The sequence below is a fragment of the Ursus arctos genome, unplaced genomic scaffold (assembly GCF_023065955.2).
Source record: "Ursus arctos isolate Adak ecotype North America unplaced genomic scaffold, UrsArc2.0 scaffold_37, whole genome shotgun sequence".
NCBI classification, from domain to species: Eukaryota; Metazoa; Chordata; class Mammalia; order Carnivora; family Ursidae; genus Ursus; species Ursus arctos.
In genome coordinates, this window is record NW_026623053.1 from 9,084,886 (window position 1) to 9,104,478 (window position 19,593).

Genomic DNA, 19,593 nt, shown 5'->3' on the forward strand with positions numbered 1-19,593 from the left:
TTACCAAGTCAGATACCCAACCACAAGAAGTTGAGTTATCAGAAGGGGATTTTTTTTTCCATTGTGTGCCCAGAGCATAAAGTGAAGGTCAGAATACCAGCAACAAGACTTCAGTTTTGAAATAGAGCTAGATAAATTCATCCATGTATAAACATAACTGATCTGTGAGTCCATATTTGGGATCAAGGTGATGAGAGAGTCAGCGGCTAAAACTAGGTATGTATATATGCGTGTTTATGTCCATTTGTGGAAATATTGCACATGTGTAGGCTTTTGAGTGCTTCTACTCCCTGTCAAATATGCAACTCAGATAAGAGATGTCTGTTTTACAAAGATATATATATTTTGCCTGTGACCTCTACTTGATAGCCTAATATTTGGAAATAACCTTAATTTTTGAAGACACAAACTATTTGTGTGAAGCTCATATGTTTTTCCTGGATTTTTAAGTGTGTATAAATCATTGTTATTATCTCTAAGAGGTAGTTCTTAAGGTCAAATTCTGTCAGCAGAACAGCAACAGAGACAGAGGACGTGGTAAGTACAGCTGCAGTCCTAAAGCTATTCTGGTCTTCAGTGCTTTCTTTTTGCACTCTTTGCTGATGACCAATGTTGAGGAAAAATGTAGCTTTCTTTTATCAGTTTCTATTTGTGTGGCAAACTTTGCTTCCTTATCTTTCCTAATTTATTAGCCACAATGAGTTTAGCTTACTTGCTGATGACTGTACACTTTTCTTACTTCCTATAATGTTATCTGTGATAACAGGGATGATCATAAAGATCTGAAGGTGCTTTCTCTAATTTAAAAACAAAAACAAATTCTGTTAATTTAGGACTTTGCCACGCATCCAACTTTCTTCTACTTTACTTCTATATCCATGAAGCCTATATAGTGCCATCCACATTGGTTTAAATTTGAAAAATGTTGTTTGTTTTATTTATGAGACTCATGATTAAACTGCAAATATCTCGAGGGTAAAAAAATTAATGTATTTGATATGAGTGAGGTAAATAAGATTTTATCCACATACCTTGGTGTTTTAACCTAGACTGAACCCCCCCCCCCAAGGAAGTAAATGGTAGAGTCAATACAAGATTCTGAGGTATCAAAGGTAAAATAACCTAGTGCTATGTTCATTGTTCACTGCTGTTTGGTAATCACATTGTCTATTGCTGAAATACTGGTAGAAAATCATCTCCTGAGAACAAACCTAAATGCCTTATTTTCTATATCCGTGCATAGAGCACCAACCTGTGGACTGCAGTTCACATACCTGCCTGTTGACTTCAGACAATATAAATTGTCTCTCTGAAAACTAACCAAAAACAGTAATGAGATGCCACTTTTGTTTTTTCTAATAAATTAGCAAAATTAAAAAGAAAAGTTTAATGACTTTTGTGGGGAGAAATAGAAATAGATACTCCAATGTAGTTTTGATGGGAATATATGTTGCAGCAATATTTCAAAAAGCAATTTTTATCTGTAAAAAATTCTTGGATTTTATGACCCTCTAATCTAAAGAAGCTGTTCTACAAAAACAATAGCATGACAAATAAAAATATAGAAAAATATAGACATCACAGCATTTGTTGCAGTCTTGCTTTTAATAAAAATTGGAATTTGCCTAAATTGACTTCCATAGGAAAATGGTTGAGTGAAGTATGGTACACACATACAATGCATGATCTCAGTTAAAATGAATAAATCTTTGTAGACACAATAATGTGGAAAGATGTACATGAAAAGTTTTTAGCTTTAAAAAGCATCGAGGAATACAGTTTGATTCCATTGTGTTAAAAAACTTTGGAAAATGTGTGTGTGTGTGTAAATATGCATATATCTGACTTCATTTACAAATATATAAGAAATATAAATTTTGGAGGCATGGAGGGAAATATTGAATAAACACATGGAAAACTTAGAAGTGTTTCCTTTGGTGGGGAAACACCAGAGCAAATTTCACTTCTTTCACTTAAGTGGGTAATTTTTATGTTTGGAGGCATCTTAGTATGTGTGTGTAGGGGAGGTATACTTTTAAGTAATAATAATAATAAATGCTACCAGTTTTGTACTCCTTAAAAATATAGATAAAAACACCTCTCTTTCAGTATTTGTACAAGGAAAAACAATTATATATGTAAAATGCATGCCATATATTTGGTTTTCAAATCTATAAACTGCGTTATTATGAAACTGTTGTTCTCAATTATTGTAATGATGAGGACAATCTTATAATCAGTTTGGTGCTTAATTCACAATCATTATTAAATACCCACAGTATAAAAGTCTTTTGTAATTCTTAAGACGATTATCAGAATCTTCCCTCATTTTCCTTAGGATCTCAGGATTTGGTAAGATCTATGATTCTGAGAATGTGCTGAGCCTATACTGGAGAATAATCTTGTATCTGTTCTGACCTTTTGACCTCCGGAATCCAGCTGGCAACCTTAATATACACTTCTAAGAATGTCTTAACTATTACAAATCCAATTTACCTTAGCTATATCCAATTTGTAAGAATTGCTCAGTGAAATTCCAAGGCTCTGTTTTTCTTGAACTTCATCTCTCATACAACCCAAATGCTCACCCAGTACTCAGTACATTCCATCAGTTATTCATACAGTCATACATTTTGCCATTTGTATCTTTGTCCCTTCACCAAAGTATCCAGTTGCACCCCCATCTCCCATTTATTGCTTTCATTGAATTTATCAGAAGTTGTGATTTTTTGGTCTTTTAAAAAGTATGTTTACAATTTTTCATCTTTGCTAGAATGTAAGTTTCAAGACAGCTAGGATAATGTCCATCTCATTCACCATTGTTCTGTACATTTAGCACAGTTCCTGATGTGTGTGAGTGTGTATGACTACTTGGATAAATATTGGCCAAACATTTTAAAATTTAATTAACTTTCTAATTTATTCATTGAACACATGTTTATTGAGAGTTCTGTTTTGCCTGGCCTTATGTTTAATGCTGAAGATTCAAAATTTATGTTAGGTCCAACTCGGGTAGCCCTCCAAATTTGAGTGAGAAGTAGAATTACTGATTTTTATGCCAAAGTCAAAACTGAATATTTTACTGTCTGATCAAACTCATTACTTTTCCCCAAAAGTACTTGAGGTATCCTTTTTATTCTCAGCCTGAGATTTAGTATAGAATATTCAAAACCTAGGTCACAATTTTCTTTTGCTTTTGTTTTCTAACACTTATGAATATTATTTAGGAAATGGTACTACACTAAGTTAAATTTCCTGCTCGAAGCAAAGCGAAAACATCTATAAAAGATCTGTACGTGATAAACACAATTTTTAAAGAGAGCATAACGATTTTTATATAAATCTCAAATCAGTTAATTACCTATCTCAAATGCTTGTTTTATGTTAAGTCTTCAAAAATTAAAGAGATAACTGTTGGAAGGTGACAAACTGTGAGGACTTTTCTTGTTTGTGAGCTTTTTTTTTTCTGTAAAATAATAGGCTTATGGGAATCTCTCTTTCTATAATTAGAGAAAAACTGACTTCTGTCTAGATTAGAGTCACTAAAGCAGATTAAAAAGAAACTCTCCAAGTCTCACAAATACTTTATGTGGGGGACATATCTTACAGAGCCTGGAATTTTTTCTTTCCTTCCAAAGATCCTGAATTGAAAGGGAAATAGATACCTACTGACTAATGCAGGAAGAATACCTTAGGCATACATTTCATGTGATAATTGCTTTTCTTTTGCATTTAGGAACTACAGGCAAAAGTGAGAGAAATGTAGCTGGTTTTATTACCCAGAGGGAAAGCAATCACTATGCTTGTCAGGTCTATGAACATTTCTCCCATCCTGGGAAATCTTTGAAAAGTAAAATCATGTTGGTGGCTATCTTGCAGTGCAGTCAATTAAAGTTAAGTTGTTAGATTTTTCCCTAAGAAATGTCAGCTACTACCATTACCAAGTATCTGACCAGGTCACATGGAAAATAAACGTGTTCACGCTATACTATCTGCATTTGTCAGGGACTGAGCTAAAAAGAAAGACTGATGGGTATCTCATGGGTATTCTTTCTAGTTTTACTTGGGGCGAATTATATTCATCCTGTAAACTCTTTTACCACAAACTGTTCTCTTTTGCTGCTTGATTTGCCTCTAAAATGTAACGACAATACAGAACTTTATAATTTAAAATTGCAGATCAAATGCAACTGGTTTGTACATAGGCTGGATGAAAATTTGAAAAAAATCTGCCTCATCAAACATTAATAGAAAAAAGATACAATTAGAGACTGGCTGTTCTGTTGAGACTATAACTAAATTTCTGATTTTAGTTTCTGTGGAGGAGAGAGTAGCAAAAAGAGAGAATGAGTGACTAAGATGGTAATTGGGTTTCTGAGATTGTTCTATTTGGAAAATGTCACATTTCAGAGATTCTGCTGCCTTTCTTTCCAGGATAGAAGGTGAGATTCAAGAAAGCTTTTGTGGGTATAGAAAGGGCAAATTGCCTCATCAGTCATCCACTCCATCTTCAACTACTCTAATAACTCTCATTCCAGTGCTCAGCTGAGGCACAGACTCAAGGCCAAAGTCTGTTCCTGAAATAAAGAAAGAGTAGCGTGTATTTTTTAGACTGGAGAACTCAGGAAAAATTAAAACAAAATCTACTGGTCTAGCCCAATGTATTTTCTCAGAATGAGTTTGTCATGATCTTAATCCAAATTCTTTGTTTGCCAACGCTTGCTTTTTGTGATTGAGTTATCTCTAATTTTAGCCATTTGTACCCTGTGATATTGTTTCCAGTTATTCCAAAAAGCAATGAAAATTGCCAAAGCCCTTCAAGGAACATTTCTTTTAGGGTATATAACTTTATCTGCCCTGCCTCTAAATTTTTAGCAAAGGGTAGTGACATCACCTGAAAATGACTTCAATTCTAATATTTTCTTCTATAGATTTTGTTAAAGATGTCCATTTGATTCTTAGAGAGATGCAACTATGAATATTCTTTGAAGGTTTGTTATTATGTTTTTACTTTACTTAAATTTCATCTCCATAGATGGAACTATCCTATCACTATTTTGTCCACTTATGTTTTCAAAGGACTCCCAGCCCAAGGAATATTCACCATAATTTGTTTTACAAGTATTCCAACTATATTTGGTTTTTACAGTGTTCTCTATTATCCTGATTATATTTTTCTTATCTCAGGTTTCATTTATGTGAGAGACACAAAGGAGTTTGCGCAAGTCACACCCTTGCCATATCTAATTATATTAAACTCACTTCACAGTGGAAGCAGTAGTGACCAAAACAGAGCAAGGACGGAAAGAAGGAGAACTTCTTCATTATTTTACCTTCTCTTGCAAATGAGTAAGTCTATTTGTATTACTTTTGATCTGTTACTTGAGATTTTTTTAAAGCTCCAAATATGAATGCTTTTACATGGAGTACTTGTTTCATTATGACTGAAAAAGTAAGTTATCTCAGCAAAGTGGTACAGCATCCATGCCAAGAAAATATGAAAATATTGACTCTTCAGGAAGGAACTAACTTCACAAAGGAGTCTCATAATAAAGGCATATATGTAAATTATTAACAAAGCATAGAACGTGTTTAGCTCAGGAGTTTCCATTGGAAATATTAAATATAATCAATTCAGATATTTGTGGAAAGAAAAGCTAGACTCTAAATGAGAGGTGGAACCATTGTTGAGTAAAGGCCAATTTCTTGGCAGTGATGACTGAAATTAATGCTATGAAGTACACAGCTAAAATGTACAATTGTGAACCAAATCTTGTGGAACTTTGGATTCAAAAGATTAACTACAAATTATGGTGATTTTAAGGCTTTGCTTGTTACTCTTTGCTTATAAGTTTCTTTGCATTTCTGAAAATATACCATCAGAGAATTAGAGAACGTTAAGGCTGAAATTGTACTATGAACTACCAAATCTAATGAATGTTCATTCCGGAGGCAAACATACCAGTACTTCACTTGTGTTTACTTTAATTCTGCAAATGTGAAATATGATTTCAAACACTCTTCAAATATATGTTTATTTGTCCATTAAATATATATAATTCTGTTTCAAATTTATAATGCACATATCTCTCTAATTATGTAGTATTTATTTATTTGTTTTTTTCCTAAAGGCAATCTCCAAATGTTTCCATTGTGTCTGTTAAATAGGGACATGGCTTCATATGGGGAAAAAGATGGACAGTGTGCATAAGTAACTTGCTTTTAAAGCAGGTAATTGCTAATTTCCAGATCATATACTGAGCCTACATCACTTTTCAGGTAATATTTTATTGGCATATCATACAGAATGTGTTTTATAGTATAACTACAGAAATTAAGACAGAAATCTGTTTAAGTAACCACCTATGCATGCTGCCAGCTTAAAGTGGGGCCATTTGGGGTAACTGACTATACGAGGCAGTAAGAGCTGGAAAGAATATCTTATAGTTTCACACAGGATTTATTTTGTGTGTTGAGTAGTGCAAAAGAAGAGAAGAAGTTGGTAAGCTACAGCACCAAAAATGCTTTAGACTGTATTTTTGTTACTCTTCCAAGTGTTTTTTTCCAGACTATCCCTTGAAAGAATTTAAATATGTATTTCATACCTATATTGCATATACCAAGTAAAAAGCCTATGCTATATAATATAAAGTGAATATAGGTGCAAAAAAAAGACATGATTAGGAAGTCTGCATTTTATTATAATACCATATTATGAAGCTTTCCTTGAAGATTGATGTTTATAGTGAATATAGTTACTCTTTGTCAAGGGCAAACTGAGATTTTAATTCTGTGGATACCTACCCATCCTCAAACCCCTCCTCGGATACCTGTAAAGGTGCTGGCAATCAATATGGGTTTCTACCATCTGTGTTAAAAGAATCTCTTTCTCTTTAGCAAGATTTCTGCTCCTTCCCAGCTATACAGTTTCTAGTACTGTGAACTATTTCACTTACCTGTTCCACTTTTTTATAATGTTCTACATAGATTTCTAGTTTATTTCCTATGAAAATTATATTGGTATATAAATATTCAACTGTATGAATTAAGATAGGATCACCAGCTTATTCAGGACTTTTTTTTCTTTGATAGAAACACATGGCTCTGTCCCTGAACATAGGCAATTGGGCAGATTTTTGGGGGGTACTAGTGTTTAATCCTAGAGCTTAATATGAAAACAAAAAAGAAAACTGAGTCACCATGGGTGATTGGAGCAAGAATGTAGAAATTGACCTAGTTTATAAACAGTAGAAAAGCAGAATATCAGTTTAACTACCTTTTATGCCAGTAGGCCAGGGAACATACTCCTTAATTAGAAGAATATGAACTTTACTATTTCCAACATATTTTTAAAAATTTAAGCTACTTTATTAAAAACATTGCTTTCCTGTTTTTATATGTTTCTGTATGTGGAGAACAAGTGACACCGACCTACAGGCATAAACACAAGATTATAGGGATTCTGGAATGCTACAGTATTTTTGTCTCTAATTATTCTACTGAAGATAACTACTTCTATTTCTTTTTAATAATGCCACATGGTAAATTAGTATAAAGAAATGCATAATAAAAGACTTGTGCCAACATCACACATCTAAATCTTTTTTAATCCATGTGAAAGCAGACTTTCCTCCCTTTACTTTTAACAAGGTTAATTCATAGAAATCTCTATAGGACATTTCTTGATTGAGAAAGACTTGTAGCCCTTTAAATATTAGAGCTGTGCTGGAATGTCCATAAATAATTCCTACTCTCCCACAAACCAGAGTGCTAGTAAATGTGCAGACACTGCAGATTTTTACTGTTTTCTCTGCTTGCATTCATATTATAATAAATGAGAATAGATTTCTGATATCCATTTCTATTACATGCTTTAACTGAAGCTGTGGGGGTAAAGTGAAAAATTTGCTATAATTTGAGATACTGGGAAGGCCCATATGCTTATATGTGGGCAGAACATTCAGTATTTCTGCTATGTGTTTTGTTGTTGTTGTTTGTTTGTTTTTGTTTTTGGAATAGCTTAAAATGTTCTGGGTTTGCTAAAGGTTGCAGAGCATTCAAGTACCATTTGTTAGTTTAATTGTAGCCCTTTCTGTAATATTTTTTGGAAGGATGAACCAGTTTCAATTAAAAAGCCCGAACTGAGAGAAAAATTAAGCCAAATTGAAATGTACACGAACAAGTTTAGATTGTGCACTTCTTGGCATTATTTTCTTTCCAATGGATAATTAGCATGAAAATGCACTGTAAAATTGAATTATAAGGAAGTTGTCTTTCTATCCACAAGTGAAATTAAAATAAATCTGGTATTTAGGACAATATAATTTCTTTTATAAATGTTGATTTGCCTATGTCTCAATTGATTTCTTTACTATGGAGGAGTTTAAAGATGTGAATTTCCACACCATAAACTTTTTGGTGGAATATATACCTGTATATCCCCATTTTTTGGCAATGCACATTATAAATACTTGCCAAAAAGGGATTAGAAAATCAATGACAGAGTTGGAATGTGGTCTCTGAAGACTCAAATTAATGGAATTCTGCTAGAGACATAAAAGTTGTTTCCCTGCTGTTCACATCTGTTGCATCCAGGAAAAAAAGAAAATGTTATGTGAAGAGCTGATGCTTGCATAGCTGAGTCTCCCTGATTTGTGCTGATGAAGCTGAAGCTTCAATCTTGGCATCTCCACTGCACATTGTCATCAGCAAGGTAGGAACACATCCCTGAATTAAATTAGAATTCAGTGTGAAATCTGATTTGTTTGACAGAAATTCACTTTCTAGTCTAATCTGTAGAAATGCAACTGTTTTGAAAGTACTACAACAATAGTTGGAAATATTACTAAAGGTAATCTCCCCACAAAAAAAAAAAAAAAAAAAAAGTACTTTTTGAAAAGTTTCCTCGTAGAGAGGACAAGGAATCATAAATACCATACAAAAGTTAAGGCCACAACGAAGGTGAGGAAAAGTCCTGGTCACAGCCACAAAAACCTGATGAAGGGACATAATTAAATGTTTTATAAACCTTGAGTTTATAACCAGTTCTAACTCACACTGTTTTTTTTTTCTTTCCTTATCTTTTTTCCTTCTTTTGCATTGTACAAAGATCTGCGCTAGTCTTCTACCTCCCTAAGAATAAACATAGTATTAGTGTCAGGGATTTCTTTAACAAGATAAGGAGCATAACAAGATAAGGAGAAGTTTGGGTAAACTGATGGATTAAGAAGGATATTCTGTGGGACAGCCAAATTCTCACCTGGAGGTAATGGGAAGTCCTTGACTTTGAGATACAAACAGGAGAGTGAATAAAATGTAGGTGGCAGTTAACACCATAGAGATAAGTGAGATCATTTAGGGAAGAAAAAAAAAAAAAAAGTAAAGATAAAGGGGTTAAGTGAAGAAGAAAAATATCCGGCAAAGATACTGAGAATAAATAACTATAGTGGCAGGAAAAGAAGCAGTGTCTTAGAAAGTAGGAAGTAAGAACTTAAAGTAAAAGGGAATGGTTACTAGGGTTGCATTCTACAGAGAAGTTAAGTCAAAGTTAAGGTTGACAGTGGCTATACAATTTGAATATTGCCAGCTTATTAGATAATTACTGGAGAGCAAAGTGAGCCAGAAAGAGATTTTCAAGATAAAAGAAGAAGTAAACAAACATGAATTAAGCATTGGAAAATAGTGAGAATAACCTCTTAGCAAATTGGACGTAGATAAATGTGAGAATGATAGATTGAACCATGATCTTTCTAAATGTATCACGCATGGAGCCTATTTGGGAGGAAAATATATGGAGAAGGGATTTAAAATCTTGAACCCCAGAAAGTATGTGCAACAAGCTCTTCATTTCAGTGATTCGAAATATAGGTGCTATGTTTTTATTCCTACTTGAGATTATAAATTAGTGGATTTGGAAGGAAACTTGTCTTGATACAAAACAAATTTAAAAGGTAAGAAGTAGAGTTCCAAGACTGGATACAGAAATAATTCAAGATGGAATACAGGAAGAACGCTGTGCTAAAGAAGTTAATGATAATCCTCAGCAGCATGACAGATGGAAAATTATAAGAAAAGATAGAAACAAAAGAGTCAAGGAGCAGTACAGATTCCTCACAAGTTATCAGACATTTTCAAATTTTAAAAAGAATTTGACTTTCAATTTCTTATGGAACTATAATGAGTGTTTGTAGTCACGAGAGGGTTGAACAAAACCATGCTGGTAACCTCAGAAAGAAGAGATAACTAGAAATGTGGGTTCCAAAAGGAAGATGGATGTAGACACTTTCCTGGGGTGGGGCAAAGTAGGCCATCCTCAAGTCCATCGATCCTCTTATTTATTTGTTGGTTTTTCCTTTTATCAGTTATATTTGCACATAGTATAAAGTATCAAATATTTCTACAGGTTTATTTTGAGAAACAGCATCCCCCTGCAATTCTTTCTCAGCAGCAATTCTATTTCTTTTAGCTGGTAATTTTGAATATCGACTCAATGTCTCTAGATAATTGCCTTCTATTATTAGTTTGTTTTTGTTTTTGTTTTAGAGCATTATATTTTGACATCCAACTATGGAAAATAAGGACTTAACTCTTATTTTCTTTCCTGTTTTCTCTACTTTTAAATTTTTCTTCTAGAGTTGATTTTTCTTTCTTGTTTAGTTTTCATATGTGCATGTCTCTAATTCAACCCAGACTTTTTTCTATTACATATTACTATGTCATCTGTCAAGACACTTTGGTGCATTAGATATTCTGTCACTTTACTTTTTATGAAAAAGTCTCATGTAGAATAATCTCACCTATTACAATCTGGATGGACTGCCCCTGTACCTGAGTACAACGATCATCCTGGAATCTCTCCTCTGCATCATCCTTGAACACTTTCATCACTCTCTTGCATTTTGTCTTTCATTCATCTGTCCATTAGTCATCTATTCATATTTTTTGTCTGTGTGTGTAATTTGATAGGTACTGTTTTAGGTGCTGGCTATATACCAAAGGGGGGAAAAAGAAATAAAATTCATTACTCTCATTGAATTTATATTACAGTGATAGTCAAAAGAGAATTCCCTTCAGTAATATTTTCCACCTCTACATGGATGCCTGATAAGAAGTATAAGAAAAACTAAATACTCATGGTGTTCTATGGAGAAATAACTATTTCATTATAGTCATAGCTTATCATGTACTACCTAAAAGCAATTTGAGAAAGTCAACAGAAGTGTACTTTTCCATCTTAGTCTTTTCTATAGTTTACTCCACTGTCTAAATAGTGTTTGGGAGGCACTCAAGATGAAACCTCTTTCAGAAATTTTAGAACTCACTTAGTAAGATTCTGCAAAAAGCATTAATGGACTTTTCTAATTTTTACCTCAAAGAGAGTTATGTAAACTTTGAGGACCATGGGGAAGATATATTTTTTAAGTTTTTATTAAAATTCCAGTTAGTTAACATACAATGTCATATTAGTTTCAGGTGTACAATATAATGATTCAGCACTTTCATACAACAGCCAGGTTTCATCATAGCAAGTGTACTCCTTAATCCCCATCACCTGTTTCACCCATTCTCCCACCCACCGCCCCCCCTTGGTAACCATCAGTGTGTTCTCTATAGTTAAGAATCTGATTCTTGGTTTGTCTCTCTCCCCCCAGCCCTTTTTTCCCTTGTTGTTTCTTAAATTCCACATATGATTGAAATCTTTGGTATTTGTCATTCTCTGAATGACCTATTCCACTTAGCCAAATACTTTCTAGCTCCATCCATGTCATTACAAATGGCAAAAATCTCATTCTTTTTTATGGCTGAGTAATATTCCGTTATATGTATGTATGTATATACACACACACACACACACACATACACATATACATATACATAGCACTTCTTTATCTTTTCATTGGTTGATGGACACTTGGATTGTTTCCATAATTTGGCTCTTGTAGATACTGCTCCTATACATCAGGGTGCATGTATCCCTTTGAATTAGTATTATTGTATTCTTTAGGTAAATACCTACAAATGCAATTGTTGGATCTAGGATAGTTCTGTTTTTAACTTTTTCAGGAACCTCCATGCTGTTTTCCAGAGTGGCTGCCCCAGTTTGCATTCCTTGCAGTGCAAGAGGGTTCCCCTTTCTCCACATCCTTGCCAGCACCTGTTATTTCTTGTGTTGTTGATTTTAGCCATTCTGACAGGTGGGATGGGTTATCTCATTGTAGTGTTGATTTCTATCTCCCTGATGATGAGTGATGTTGAGCATATTTTCATGTGTCTGTTAGCCATCTGGATGTCTTCTTTGGAAAAATGTCTGTTCATGTCTTCTGTCCATTTTTTAATTGGATTATTCATTTTGGGGGGTGTTGAATTGTATCAGTTCTTTATATATTTTGGATTCTAACCCTTTATCAGATATGTCATTTACAAATATCTGCTTCATTCCGTAAGTTGCCTTTTAATGTTGTTGTTTCCTTTGCCATGCAGAAGCTATTCATTTTGATATAGTCCCAATAGTTTATTTCTGCTTTTGTTTCCCTTACTTCAGGAAACATACCTAGTAAGAAGTTGCTATGGCCAATGTCAAAGAGGCTGCTGCCTATGTCCTCCTCTAGGATTTTTATGGTTTCAATTCTCACATTTAGGTCTTTAATCCATTTTGAATTTATATTTGTGTATGGTATAAGAAAGTGGTCCAGTTTCATTCTTTGCATGTTGCTGTCCAGTTTTCCATATACCATTTGTTGAAGAGACTGTCTTTCTCCCATTAGATATTCTTTCCAGCTTTGTTAAAGATTAATTGACCATATAGTTGTGGGTTCATTTCTGGATTTCCTGTTCTGTTCTATTGATCTATATGTCTGTTTTTGTGCCAGCACCATACTGCTTTGATCACTACAGCTTTGTAATATAACTTGAACAAAGTCCAGAATTGAGATGCCTCTAGCTTTGCTTTTCTTCTTCAAGGTTGCTTTGGCTGTTTGGGGTCTTTTGTGGTTCCATACAAATTGTAGGATTGTTTGTCCTAGCTCTGTGAAAAATACTGTTGGTATTTTGATAAGGATTGCATTAAATGTGAAGATTGCTTTGGGTAGTAGAGACATTTTAACAATATTTGTTCTTCCAGTCCATGATCATGGGATGTCTTTCCATTTCTCTTTGTCATCTTCAATTTCTTTCATCAGTGTTTTATAGTTTTCAGAAGATCTTTACCCCTTTGGTTAGGTTTATTTCTAGGTATCTTATTATTTTTGGTGCAATTATAAGTGGGATTGATTCCTTAATTTCTCTTTCTGGTGCTTCATTATTGGTATATAGAAATGTAACAGATTTCTGTATGTTGATTTTGTATCCTGCAACTTTACTGAAAACATTTATCAGTTCTGTTTTTCGGCAGGCTTTCAGGTTTTCTATATGGAGTATCATGTCATCTGCAAATAGGAAAGTTTTACTTCTTCCTTGCCAATTTGGCTGCCTTTTATTTCTTTTTGTTGTTTAATACCAAAACCAGATAAAGACTCCACTAAAAAAAGAACTGCAGGCCAATATCCCTGGCGAACATAGATTCAAAAATTCTCAATAAAACACTAGGAAACTAAATCCAACAATACATTTAAGGAATCATTCACCACAACCAACTGGGATTTATTCTTGTGTTACAAGGATGATCCAATATTTGCAAATCAATCAGTGTGATATGCCACATTAATAAAAGAAAGGATAAGAACCATATGATCATTTCAATAGATACTGAAAAAGTATTTGACAAAGTACAATATCCATTCATGGCAAAAATCCTCAACAAAGTAGGTTTAGAAGAAACATACCTCAACATAATAAAAGCCATATATGAAAAACCCACAGCTAGTATCCTCAATGGGGAAAAACTGAGAGCTCTTCCTCGATAGTCAGGAACAAGACAGAGATGTCCACTCTTGCTACTGTTATTTAAGATGGTCCTAGCCACAACAACCAAGGAATATTTATTTATTTATATAGTTTTATTTAAACATATTTACTGAAGTGAAAAAAAAGTCACAGGTAAGATACACAGGAAAGGACAAACACAAAAAAAGCAAAGGTACCATTAATACTGTCATCACTCTCAACTATCCTTGAAATCAAATACAAACCCCAAAAGCTAGATATAAATTTTGATTAAAGAGAATGGGAATATATTTTACATATTTGCTTTTTTTCCTAAATAAATATTTTGAAGTATAATATCTGTATTTGACTCCTTTGTTTCCCATGTAGTTCTTAGACTCTTTCTGAGAAAGGGTATTTACAGGTAAGTTTTTGCAACTTTATACATATTACAATATCTTTATTTTCCAGACACACTGAATTGATATTCAGTCATCAAAAAATTTTACGTAGTTAATACTTTCTTTCAGAAATCATTTCCAATGTGGTGAGGAGTAATGCTATGCTGATTTCTTATCTCTTGCTTAAGACTTGTTTTATTCCTATAGAGTCTTTTAGAAGCTTCTCTTTAAAATCCCATTTTCAGAAATTCCAGAATGATGTGCCTTGTTGTGGGTCTGTCTTCCTTGAGCAGAACACTTCATGTGCACCTTCAATCTAGACTTTATATCCTAGGGTTTAGAATAATTATTACTATTATGAATGTTAATAATGTATTCCCTCACATCTTTTTTTCTTTCTTTTCTCCAGAAGCCCAGTTATGTGGATGTTAGTTAGGCCCTTTGAAAAGGGCTTCTAATTGTTTGCTCTTTTCTCTCCTACAATTCATTCCTTTGTCTCTGTGTCAGAATATCTAGGAGATAGCTTCAGTATTTTCTTCCAATACTTATTAATGAGTTTTTAGCACTGACACCAAAATGTTAATGTCCAGAAATTCCTTTTAAATTCACTGAATGTTTCTTTGCCAAGGAACCCCTTTCTCATTTCAGAATTCCTGTATCTTCTCTTATCTTTCTGGTAGATTTTATTTTTATGTTTTCTTTCCTAGGCAGTGATTTTTCTCAAATGTTTTCTTTCTTTTAGTTTGTTTTTGGTGCACATCTTTCATAATAGCATCTTTGCAATCTTTTTAGTTATCCTTTGTTGTTTGCTCAGACTTAGAATTGCAGCACTGTAAAGCTTGTGAAAGCACTGGGCATGTGTGTGGAAAGTGCAGATAGGAGCTTTATTTCATACGGGGTGGTCTAAATGCATATGTTAGTTGAAAATATGCTATCATGAGCTTTCTTTTCTTTTCCTTTCTTTCCTTTCCTTCCTCTTTCTCTCTTTTTCTTTCTCCCTTTCTCTCCTTCTCCCTCTCTGTCTCTCTGTGTGTGAATGTGTGTGTGTGTGTGTGTGTGTGTCTTCTCTTAAGCTATTAAGATTCCTGATACAAGAGTCTTCACATATTTTTTCCTTAAAAAAATGTTTTTTTTTTTTTTCCTTAGAGAGCAAAGACCTGGCTCATGTTTTGGTAATTAAGGGAACCCAATGGAGAAAGGGTGCTGCGTGTACATCAGCATCCTTTATATGCATGCACATATTTTTCTTCAGTCTGAAGGATGGTGCCTAGTTTTCCTACAATGAGACTCTACTATTACTTATTCTTTTTAACTTTTTCATTCACAAAATAAATGTACAGTTGTTTTGCAAACTAGGGGAGCAGACATCATCTTGTTAAGCATAGCATGGGAAGGGATTGGATGCTAGAGTGCTTCCTGAACAGGTTTTCAGCTAGTCTTCCTTAGCGTAGCCTTCTTGTTCTTCATCCCAAATCCAGGATTGCCTGGTGACTTTCAGGGCTCTTGGGAAAAAAAAAATAAATTGGTTCTGAATCATCCCATTAAGAATTTATGATTCAGATTTCTTGCCTGTATTAGGTATTTCCACTTATTCATATGTTTTCCAGCTTACACAGTTGTGATGCTATTGTCTTTTTTTCTCTTTCTTTTCACTTTTGTGGGTTAATGACTTTTAAAAATTCATTTTATTGTTGGTTTGGTAGAATTTCATTAGATAACAAAATAGATATGTGTAGATTTGTATATTCAACCAATCCCCACCTTAATTTCTACTCACCTTCAGCTTTTTTTGAAATATTTTGGGATGATTATACTAACCAACACCATTACAATACCTGACAGTGTTAATATTCAATACACATTTGCTAAATTAACTAAATACATGAAAAATGAATGAATAAAGAAAACTTGACTGTCTTTCTAGTGATATTGATGAGCACATTAGTAAATATAATAGTAAATAGAAGCATTTGGGAACATATGTGGACTATTTGCCACTTGCAGTTGAAGGTTACAATTTGAAAGAACATGTATTTATGAGCAGTGAACAGATGGCTGTGGATATGAAGTTAAAAATAGGATTTTAAAATTCTCATTGTTGAAGACATTGGTTCTTACAGTAGTCAGAATAATGTAGTTAGCAAAACATTCCTATTTGATCAGAATAATTTAAACAAATATCAGAGAAGGGAATGCTCAAAAAAAAAAAAAAAAGCAAAAACAACAAGAACCGCAAACTAGATTTTATAAAAGAAGGAGGTATGTCGTATTAATAATCATTGTAGAGAGAATGCATAGGAATTGCATATAGAGAAATAAAGATATTGATGTGTGGAGCTTCAACAACTGTTTACCAAAACTGCAAATAAAATGAAGACCTGATTTTTTTTTTTTTAAGATTTTATTTATTTATTTGACAGAGATAGAGAAAGCCAGCGAGAGAGGGAACACAAGCAGGGGGAGTGGGAGAGGAAGAAGCAGGCTTCCAACGGAGGAGCCTGATGTGGGGCTCGATCCCAGAACTCCAGGATCACACCCTGAGCCAAAGGCAGACGCTTAACGACTGAGCCACCCAGGCGCCCCAAGACCTGATTATTTTAATAGAAGTAGGTAGATATGTCCTCATGGTTATAAGAGAAATTCAGTGGAATAATATTCATAATTGGAATATGGCTGTTACTTTTAAGAAACAATTCTAGTCAAAGAAGTTGGGTGTAATAAAGTATATAGATGCAAAGTAATCCACAAACCAAGTGGGGACGATGGTTCTCACCAGATGGCCCATTTATATACCAATTCTTGCAATTCAGGAAAACCATATACCTGGTTCTGGGCAATGGATTATGGGCAGAAGTGATATGTAACAGTTTTGAGACAGAATGATGAAGATATACACCTGATTTTCTGGTTGGCACTCAGTGAATTGTGACATTCCACATCTTAGAGATCCTGGTCAACCTAGGACCTTGAACGACTACATGGAACAAGACTCTTCCCACTACCAAGCCTACCTGGGCACATATCATGAAAAAGAAAGAAACTTTCCTTGTTGTTTTTAAGAAATTTATGTTATAGTGCACTAGAACCACCTAACTAAGATAAATACATTAGTGAATTTACTGATGACTATTAGAGTGATGGAAAGCACAGTTTAGCAAAATTTTAGCAAAGAAGGAAAACATACATGTGAAGTGAGAAAATCTTATCCACATTTTGACTGGAAATTGTATTCACTTAACACAAGAATTAATCCTTTTTTTATTTGCCTGGCTGAAAAGTCAAGAGTTTGAATATCTGTCCACAACGGTGATGAATAATTACTAAAGGGTAGTTTGGGCATGGAACTATATTACTAGCATAAAATGATCATGATTATGAAAAATATAAATACAAATTAGAACATACAGTCAGATATATGAACTTCAGGAAATATGTTAAACCTTTACAGAAATAATAGAAATCACACCATAGATTGAAATAATAAAAAAGAAACAGACTGAAGATTGGAAAATGTTTGTTTTTTTTTAAAAAGTTAAAAAAAAGGAAATATTAAAATGTCAAAGATAAACAAAAAGGAAAAACAAGCAGCTAAAAAAATTACCATTACCCATGTAGATTGCTATTCTATCAGTTCATATTTTAAAAGAATGAGGAAGAAACATACAAGCAAATTAAGAACACTGACTTAAACCTTACTAAGGATATTGACAATGAGATTAGATCTAGGAGTGAGCCAAGGAGGGTACCAGAAACAGAGAAGATTTTTAAATTTTGTTTTGATCATAAAAAAGACCCAAGGGCTCCTGGGTGTCTCAGTGAGTTAAGCATCTGACTCTTGATTTTGGCTCAGGTCATGATCTCAGAGTCCTAGGATGGAACCCTGCATTGGGCTCCCTGCTCAGTGGGGAGCCTGCTTGTCCTTCTCCTTCTGCCCCTTCCCCCGTTAATGTGTGGGCTCTCTCTCTCTCTCAAATAAATAAATCTTTAAAAAAAGAGAAGGAGAGACACCCACAACTGAGGCAATGTTTGCAGAAAACAAAATTAAATAGAACTCAGTTTTATTTTGCTGCATCAAAGATGGTCTTGAAATTGATTAACATTGTATATCTTGCTTTAATGAGAAAAACACATGAGACATGTAGGGGTATATAAAAAGTCTACCCAGGAAGTTTAATTTCATCATAAACATTTCAACATAAACATCAAGCCTATGTAAATTAATAGAATAGTTTAAGAAATACAGAGAAATCATAGAAATGGGAATAGAATAAGAAAATGAAGATGGGCTGGGATTGCAGTTTTCAATAAAATGGATTCTGAGAATTATAAACTAAGTATAGTGAGCATCTTCAGAAAAAAAATTAAGAAAATGGACTCTTAAAAACAAGATATTGAAGTAATCATAAAGGAATATAGAACCAGAACCAATTCAATAATATAGCAAGGCTTGCTGAACTGATTTTCCTTATTTATTTAGAGTATATTTCAGAATTTTAGAAGAAAATTAATATATTCTCATATAATACTTATAGTGGCACAGTTGTTTTTTTTTTTTTTTTAAAGGTATGTTGATGAATATACAGGGTCACATGGATTCTGACCTCTTTGCCAAATATTAGTAAAGGATAGATGTCTGTTGTCTCATTGTTCTACAGTTGGCCTCTTCAAAATTTTTATCATGATTTTAATGAAACATAAAAAGCATGCTTATTGAATTTGATAATGACACAGCTCAGAAATCATGCTAATGATCTAAAATACTGAATCCTTTATTTGAATAAATTTGGAATGATTGGGGTAAATCTGAGCAAGAAAAATTCCAAGGTTTCTCAGGTGACCCAAATTCAGATTTACAAATAGAAGCATATCAAGTATAGGAAGCAGGTCTTATTTCCACCCTCTGTTATCTGAGGAAACTGTCATTCATCCAGTAAATATTTGTAAACTCCCTACTATGTGCCAGGAACTTAGTCCACTGAGGATCTGTCAAATAATAAACAAGATCTAAGCCTAGAGAGGGAAGAAACATAAAAATTTTAAATATTTCAAAGTCTGTAGTTTAGTAAAGAGATTACAATTTTCTGTTTAGTTCTAAGAGATAAGAACCAATGGCCAAAAACACAAGATAGATTAGCTATAAAGAAATACTTTCTCTTCATTGAAACTATTCATCGATAGAGTAGGGTGCCTGGTAAGATTAAGGCCCCCCCTCTTTTTGATTAAACAGGCCAGATTCTTATCTGGTGTGGATGTTGATCTGACATGGAAGATGCTACCTGAGTTTCTCAAAAGATTATATCCATTATCCCTCCCCAGAGTCTATAGTTACGTA

General features: G+C 33.7%; 1 long non-coding RNA gene across 1 annotated transcript in view; it reads left to right on the forward strand.

The window, feature by feature from the left end:
* LOC113266082 (uncharacterized) overlaps positions 1-19,593 on the forward strand; it is a 634,890-nt gene that overhangs the window by 563,159 nt on the left and 52,138 nt on the right. Inside the window, exons 15-17 of the long non-coding RNA XR_008957174.1 lie at positions 5,188-5,349; positions 6,132-6,279; positions 8,596-8,713. This is a non-coding gene — a long non-coding RNA (uncharacterized LOC113266082). The remainder of the gene's footprint in view (positions 1-5,187; positions 5,350-6,131; positions 6,280-8,595; positions 8,714-19,593) is intronic.